The sequence below is a fragment of the Myotis lucifugus genome, unplaced genomic scaffold, assembly GCF_000147115.1.
Source record: "Myotis lucifugus unplaced genomic scaffold, Myoluc2.0 scaffold_1260, whole genome shotgun sequence".
Taxonomy (NCBI): Eukaryota; Metazoa; Chordata; class Mammalia; order Chiroptera; family Vespertilionidae; genus Myotis; species Myotis lucifugus.
In genome coordinates, this window is record NW_005872308.1 from 20,123 (window position 1) to 28,818 (window position 8,696).

At 40.0% G+C, this 8,696-nt stretch overlaps 1 non-coding gene and 1 pseudogene across 1 annotated transcript; both read right to left on the bottom strand.

Annotated features, from left to right (window-relative positions):
* Positions 1 to 2,230: 2,230 nt before the first annotated feature.
* On the bottom strand, positions 2,231 to 2,339 carry LOC111824363. Its single transcript, XR_002827452.1, has one exon. It is a non-coding gene; the product is annotated as a U6 spliceosomal RNA (small nuclear RNA).
* Positions 2,340 to 7,396: 5,057 nt separating this feature from the next.
* On the bottom strand, positions 7,397 to 7,860 carry LOC102420325 (annotated as a pseudogene).
* Between the last annotated feature and the right edge of the window lie 836 nt (positions 7,861 to 8,696).

Genomic DNA, 8,696 nt, shown 5'->3' on the forward strand with positions numbered 1-8,696 from the left:
GGAATCTGACCCGGTTTCCCTCAATAATATCTTATAAAAATCTCACAACCAGGATATTGACAGTGGCCCAACCACCCATTTGGGCGAATAGACAACAGCTCTACCCGATTCTCCTGCACCGAGGACAGTGCCTTCTATTTTTTGTATACTTTTATCACAGTAATTTATACACAATGAAATTTACCATTTTAACTATTTCAGGGCATAGTCCAATGGTGGTAAGTACATTCATATTGTTGTGCTACCCTCACCACTATCATCTCCATCACTGTTCTCACCTTCTCCAACTGAAGCTCTGTCCCCACTAAACAACAACTCTGCATCCACTCCCCCAATAATGATACCCTCCATCTTACCTCTGTCTCTATGACTCTGATGGCTCTAGGGACATCATGTGAGTGGGATCTCACAGTATTTGTCCTTTTGTGATTGGCTTATTTCATTGAGCCACTCAGGCTCCATCCAGGTTGTAGCGTGTGTCACAATGGCCTATTTTTCTAAATTGAATATATTGGGGTAAGATTGTTAATGAAATCATGTAGCTTTCAGGTACACAGTTCTATAATACATCATCTGAATGTTGAATTATGTCTCACAGCCCTCCCCCCTACCCCTAGGTCAGGTCTCCTTCCATCACAATTTATCCTTTCTAAACCCTCTTCTACCCACACCTCTCTCTCTCTGTAATCACCAAAATGCTGTCTTTGTCTATAAGTCTTTTCTTTGCTTAATCCCTTCGCCTTTTTCCCCTAGTCCCCCAACCTCCCTCCCCTCTGACAGTTGTCAGTCATTTTCTATATCTATGAGCCTGTGTCTATTTTGATTTTAGTTTATTTTGTTCATTAGGTTCCACATATAAGTGAAACCATAAGGAACTTGTATTTCTCTGACTGGCTTACTTCACTTCACTTAGCATAATACTCACCAGCTCCGTCCATGCTGTTGTAAAAGGTAAGATTTCCTTCATTTTCTTTCTCTGTGTGTGGGTGAATAGTATTCTGTTGTGTTAATGTACCACAGCTCTTTCTCCACTCATCTGCTGTTGGGCCCTTGGGCTCCTGTGAAATCTTCACTATTGTAAGTAATGCTGCAGTGAACATAGCATTGCATATATCCTTTCTGATCAGTGTTTCAGGTTTCTGCAGATATATTCTCAGAAGTGGAAATGTTAGGTCATAAAGCAGTTCTATTTTTAATTTTTGAGGGAACTTCATACTGCTTTTCACAGTGGTTGCACCAAACTGCATTCTTACCAAGAGTACATGAGAGTTCCCTTTTCTCCACATATTCACCAGCACTTGATGTTTATTGATTTATTGATGATAGCCATTCTGACAGATGTGAGGTGATACCTCACTGTGATTTTAATTTCTATTTCTGTAATGATTAGTGATGCTCAGCATCTTTTTATTCGTGTAATAGTTATCTGCAGATCCTCTTTGGAAAAGTGTCTATTTAGGTTCTTTGTTCATTTTTAAATTGGATTGTTTAATTTTATATGATGTTGAGTTTTGAAGTTCTTCATGAATTTTGGATATTTAGCCCTTATCAGATGGATCCTTGGCAAATATGTTCCCCCATTCAGTGGGCTGTCTTTTCATTTTGTTGATGGTTTCCTTTGCTGTGCAACAATGTTATAGATTGATGTAGTCCCATTTGTTAAGTTTTTCTATGAAAATTTGTTGCCTTTATTTTCTTCTAGAATTTGTACGTTTTCTATTCTCATTTTAAGTCTTTAATCCATTCTGAGTTTATTCTTCAATATGGTGTAAGAAGGCATTCTGCGTTCATTTATTTTTGTACATTTCTGTCTAATTTTCCCAACAGCATTTATTGAGTGGCCTATCCTACAACATTGTATGTTCTTGTGTCCTTGGTCAAATATTAATTGACCATAAATGTATGGGTTTATTTTGGGGCTTTTTTTCCCCCAGAAGGCCCAGGTCACCTGCACAAGGATGACACAAAGGTCTCCCAAACCCTAGTCTCCCCTCAGCCAGCCCATGTCCCAACACCACAGCGCAAGTCCCGCCCATCTCCCTCCCGCCCCAGCCCAGTCCCGCCCATCTCCCACCAGCCCAGCCCAGTCCCTCCCATCTCCCTCCCCCCCAGCCCAAGTCCTGCCCGTCTCCCTCCCCCCCCCCAGCCCAGTCCCTCCCATCTCCCTCCCCCCCCAGCCCAGTCCCGCCCCTCTCCCTCCCCCCCTATCCCAGTCCCGCCCCCCAGCCCAGGAAATATGGAATGCTTCATGAATTTGTGTGTCACCCTGCGCAGGGGCCATGCCTATCTCGCCTGTATCATTCCAACTTTAGTATATGTGCTGCTGCCGAGTCGAGCACTGGGCTTTTTATTCTGTTCCAAAGATCTTTATTTCTGTTTTATGCCAGTACTATACTGTATTTCTTACTATTGCCTTGTAGTATAGTTTGATATCAGGTAGCATGATTCCTCCAACTTTGTTCTTCTTTCTCATGATTACTGTGGCTATTAGTTTGGTTTTCTTTTATTTGTTTTTGTTGTGTGTGTGTGTGTGTGAGTGTGTGTGTGTGTGTGTGTGTGTTTGTGTGTTGAGTTTTTTTTGTGCTTCCATATAAATATTTCTGATATTTGTTGTCGCTCTCTGAAGTACGTCTTTGGACATTTTAAGGTTGTTAATTCTTCCTATCTTAGAACATCATATATGCTCTGACATATTTGTATCTTCTTCAACATCTTCCTTCCATCCTTCCTTTCTTTCATTTTCTTCTTTCTTTTTCTTTCTTTCTTTCTTTCTTTCTTTCTTTCTTTCTTTCTTTCTTTCTTTCTTTCTTCTTACTTCTTTCTTCTTCCATTCTTTCTTTTTCTCTTTCTTTCTTTCTTTCTTTCTTTCTTTCTTTCTTTCTTTCTTTCTTTCTTTCTTTCTGCCTTCTTTTTTCTTTCTTTCTTTCTACATGATATTTATTATGTTGACGTGTATTCACTCCATTCACCCTTTGCTGAGAGTTGTTACAATGAATGGGTGCTGTGTTTTGTTGACTGCTCTTTCTGCATCTATTGTTATAACCATGTGATTTTTATTCTTTATTTTGTTTATGCTGTATCATGTTGTTTATGTGCAGATACTGTACCAAAGTTGCATCCCTGGAATAAATCCCACTTCATCATGGTTGTGTAATCTTTTGAATATATTACTGGATCCAGTTTGCCAATATTTTGTTGAGGATTTTAGCATCTACATTCATCAGGGATATTGGCCTATAATTTTCTTTCTTTGTAAAGTCTTATTCTGATTTGGGAATTAGGATAATGCTGGACTCATAAAATGAGCTTGGGAGTCTTCCCTTGCCTTGAGTGTTTTGGAGGAGTTTGAAGAGAACAGGTACTAGTTCTTCTCTGACTGTTTGATGAAATGCACTGTGAAACTATCCAGTCCATCACCTGCGTTGGTTGAGAAGTTATTTTTTCTTTTAATCCTCACCAAGGATATATTTTCCAATGATTTTTTTTTTTAGAGAAGAGGGAGTAAGGGAGGGAAGGGCTGAGGGAGGGGAAATAGAAAGAGAGAGAAACATCAATGTGAGACACACACATCAAATGGTTGTCTCACACACACCCCCCTCAACAGAGGTCTGGGGTGAACCTGAAATCCAGGTATGTGCCCTTGACTGGGAATTATTCCCATGATGCTTTGGTGCATGGACCATAGCTCTAACCACTGACTCACAATGGCTGGTGCTTCATTGATCTCTTGCTTGTTTTTTACTGTTTTGTTTATTTCTACTCTGATCTTTATTATTTCCTTTATTCTTCTCACTTTGTGGTGTCTTTGTTTTTCTTTTGTACTAGTTTCTCTAAGTGTAAAGTTAGATGATGTATTTCAGATTTTTCTTGTTTCTGGAGGTAGGCCTGTAATGTTATGAATTTCCCTCTTAGGATTGCTTATGCTGTGCTGCATAGAGTTAGGATTGTTGTGCTCTCATTTCCATGTGTTTCAAGGTATTATTTCACTATTTCCTTGATCTCATTGTTAACCACTCATTGTTTAGTAACATGTTAATTAGCCTCCAAGACTTTCTCTGTTTTACAGTTTTTTCTTTCTTTTTTTTTTTAATACCTTAACTTTATTCTTGAATTACTTATACCTTGTCAACTTCTAAAAATGTTTGAGGCTGCTTACATATACACTTAAATTAAAATAAGAACAGAATGATTACAACTAAATAAGAAGAGAGCTGCTTTAACCAAAAGCCATGGAGTTCTAAATCATGTGAGATAATCACAGTCACTGAGTTCCAGAGAAACATTGTTTTCTCTTGTACAAAACTCTGAAACTGTGGCTCTCCAAATCCAGGGTCCCCAGGAATGACCTTGTGAAACAGATTCCTGGAATGCCCCTACAGATTGTGACTCAGTCAGTCTTGTCCGGGGCCCAGGAATCCACACTTTCAATACCAACTCCTGGTAATTCTGTTGAAGTACTTTAGTGATCACACATGATGAACACAGTTTTTTCTTTCTTTTAAATCCTATAATTACTACTTTTTATTGTGGTCAAATAAATATGAGATTTAGAGTTTTAACCACAGTTAAGTATACATTAAGTATATTGACAGCAATTCTCACCACCATGTATCTCCAGATATATATATATATATATATATATATATATATTGCTTTTCATTGCTTTTATTTCTCTGTTAATAAATTTATCGGGGAAGGGTGGTTTTAGGTGTGTACAATTCAGTAATAGATCACTTGTAGATCAGTTTTTTCTAATTCTAGTTTTATATAGTTATGATCAGAAAAATTTCTTGATATGATTTCAATCTTCTTAAATTTACTGAGACTGTTTTTGTGCCCTAACATGTGGTCTATATAGATAATGTTGCAGGTCCACTTAAAAAGAATGTATATTCTATTGCTTCAGGGTGAAATGCTCTGAAGATACCAATTAAATCCATTTGATCTAGTGTACTATTTAAGGCCACTCTTTCCTTCTTCATTTTCTGTGTGGAAGATCCAGCTATTGATGCCAAGGGGGTGTTAAAATCCCCTACTATGACTCTCTTATTGTTGACCTCTTCATTTATGTACATCAGGATTTAGGTTACACATTTACTTGCTCTTATGTTGTGGAAACACATGTTTGCAAGGGTTAAATCATCTTGTTGGATTGCTCTCTTTATCATTATGTGGTATCCTTCCTTATCTATCAATATAGCCTTTGTTGTTGTTGTTGTTTTTAAACAATTTCTATTGGTTTTTTACAGAGAGGAAGGGAGAGGGCCAGAGAGTTAGAAACATCAGATCAGTTACCTTCTGCACAGCCCCCACTGGGGATGTGCCTGCAACCAAGGTACATGCCCTTGACGGGAATTGAACCCAGGATCCTTCAGTCCACAGGCTAACGTTCTATCCACTGAGCCAAACCGGTTAGGGCTATAGCCTTTGTTTTAAAGTCTATTTTGTCAGCTATAGGTATTACCTCCCCAGCTTTTTTTTTTTCATTTGTATTTGCATGAAATATCTTTTGCCATCTCCTTGCTTTTTGTCTGTATATCTTTCATTCTGAGGTAGGTCTCTTGTTGACTGCATATATATGGTTCTTGTTTTCATATCGATTCAGCTGCCATGTCTTTTAATTTCAGAAGTTAAGCCACTTACATTTAAAGTGATTATTCATAGATATGTTTTATTCTTTTAACTCTGTTTCCCTTTTATTCCTTCTTGATAGTTCTTGTAATAAGGGTTTGGTGGTAATACACCTCTTTTTCTGTTTCTTGTCTGGGAAGCTCTTTATTTCTCCATCAATTTTAAATGATAGCCTTGCTGAGTAGAGTAGTCTTGGTTGAAGGTCCTAGGATTTTCATTACTTTGAGTATTTTGTGCCAATCCCTACTGGCATGGTATGTTTCTGTAGAGAAACAAGCTGACAATCTTATGGGACCTCCCTTTTAGGTAACTGACCATCTTTATCTTGTTGCTTTTAAAATGTCCTGTCTTTTATCTATGTCATTTTATTTATGATGTGTCTTGGTGTCGGGCCTTTTTGGGTTCATCTTGTTTGGGACTCTGGGCTTCGTGGACTTGTGTGTCTCTTCCTTCACCAGGTTAGGGAAGTGTCCTGTCTTTATTTCTTTTAATAGGCTGTAGTCCCTTAATCTTTCTTTTCTCCTTGTACTCCTATAAAGTGGATGTTGTTAATGTTTCCTGTTGTCCCAAAAGTCCCTTAAACAGTCCTCATTTTTAAAAGTTTTCTTTTTGATGCTTTTGTCTTCTCTGACCTTGTCTTCCAAATCACTAATTTGATTCTCTGCTTCATCCAACTATTTATTTTCTCTAGTGTATTCTTCATTTCAGAGCTTGTACTCTTTATTTCTGACGGGATCTTTTATATGGCTTAAATGTTCTTTTTCATGCCTACTACCAGTTTTCAAGTCCCACTGATTTCATCCATTCATCACCTAACTTCTATTAACATCCTTACAACCATTTTTTTTAAACATGCTGTATCTGGAATATTGCTTGCCTTCACTTTGTTTAGCATTTTTTCTGGATGTGTCTCCTGTTCTTAAATTTGGGGCATATTTCTTTGCATCTTGGCTGCCTCTGTGTGTTTGTTTCTTTGTATTAGAATCCAGGTCTTGGTAGTGTGGCTTTGTGTAGTAGATGTCCTGTGGAACCCAGTGGCAAGGTCTTCTTGATCACCTGAGTTGAGTGATCCAGGGATGTCCCGTGTGTTTTATGTGAACCTTCCTGTGGTAGTTGATTCTTGATGGCTATTGGCCCATGCATGTATTGAGTCGATGCTCAGGCTAGTTGGCTGGGACTACAGTGTACCCTGCCTACAGTGTAGTGTATGAGCTGCTGACAGGTGTTCACCAGGTGGAGTGCAATTCATCTCAGCAGGTTCTGGTGCCTGCCTAGATCTCTCTTTGGATATGCCACTTGTGAGGCTAATTGTATCCTGCTCTGATGTGCTCTGAAGCTGGCCACTGGCGTGTTGGTCCTGGGGTCTCCTGGGAGGGACTCTGGTGCTGAACGATGTCAGATGCTTTATGTGACTGGCCCAGGGTAGGAGTCCTGGCACACGAACGATAGTAAGAACCACGTGCAAAAGAGAAATAACTTTTTTGGGTCAATGAGGGAATCCTGAGCTATAACTTGTCATGGTCTATTCCATGGGCCAAACCGGAAGAAACCCGAGAAGTCCATCCACCATCTCAGACCGGTGGTTTGTGGCAAGTGGGTTCACTTTCAATAGAGTTGAAAGAAGAAAAGCCTGTTTTTGCTGAGAACTCTCCCATTTTTTGGTTTAGATATTTCAGAAGATTAAGTAATCAGTTGCTGGGTAAAGGTCGCCCCAGATCCATCCACCAGAAGTGCTGCAACCATTCACAATGCCATCCAGCTCTCAAGGGAGACATCAGCCTGGGTCTGCTCTGTAATTACGGCGTTAGAGCTCCCATTTCTATTAGCCGCACCATCAGTTCCCCACTTCTATCCATCTCTTGTAGTTCACTGCATCCACCTATACGCTCTTTACCAATAACGATTCAAGGTACCGTCCTGGCTCCTGTGAGCTGTTGGAAATAATCTTGAATCCTCTCTGTGTTCCTGGTGACGGTGATATCCACAATTACCAATGAATCTCTTTTGAAGGGGTACTGGCAGAGGAGCTCCTCGGCCCGCCTGCAGAAGGGGCAGGTGGGCTTCATGAACAGCACCATCCTCCCAGGCTTGATGTGGCTGTCCACAAACTCCTCGGCCGTGCAGGTGGGCTGCATCCTGGCGGGGAGCCTCCTGGGCAGGTACGGCTCCGGAGTAAGAACGGAGGCCCAGTCAGCTAGCTGGCCCTCATTTAAAGGAACCTCCCTGGAGGAGGAGTTTTCATATTTTATTTTCAACATACTGATGCAGTAGCAACAAATAACCTTCAATAACATTCACAATAAAATATTAAAATAATTGGGAAATGGCAAGTTTTAAACATTCCTTTAAACTTTGATTTACATATAATTGATTTAAAAATACATTAAAAATATTTTTTTTGATTTCAGAGTCTAGGGCAGTGGTCGGCAAACTCGTTAGTCATTAGTCAGACTCAGAGGTAAACATACAGACAACTGAAGCAGGGAAACACTCAGGTACAGAGCACTCACAACCTATAGTGGGCACTCAGGTGCAGAGCTTATGGCCAGGCTCACAGGGACCCACACTGTAGACACCAGTAAAACCTTGATGGGAACACACACAGCAACACACAGTTAAGAAAACACAGGTGAGCTGAGCCACCTCAGTCAAGGGTTTGAAAGCCTGAGTGAGGGCGGCGAAAGGATGAAGAAATGACAAAGAGAATAAGCTGGGTCTAGGTCAGGGGTGGGCAAACTTTTTGAATCGAGGTCCACAATGGGTTCTTAAACTGGACCAGAACAAAAGCATGGATGGAATGTTTGTGTGAACTAATATAAATTCAAAGTAAACATCATTATATAAAGGGGTACGATCTTCTTTTTTTTTTTTTAGTTTTATTCATTTCAAATGGGCCGGATCTGGCCCGCGGGCTGTAGTTTGCCCACGGCTGGTCTAGGTGGATCTTCCTGTGCCGGGCTGAGGCCACAGAGAGAGATCCAGAGGCAAGCTGAGACTTTATTTTAAAGCCAGAGGTAAACAAGGTAGTGGTCACCATAGTTACAATGTTCTTGTGAGTTTCACTT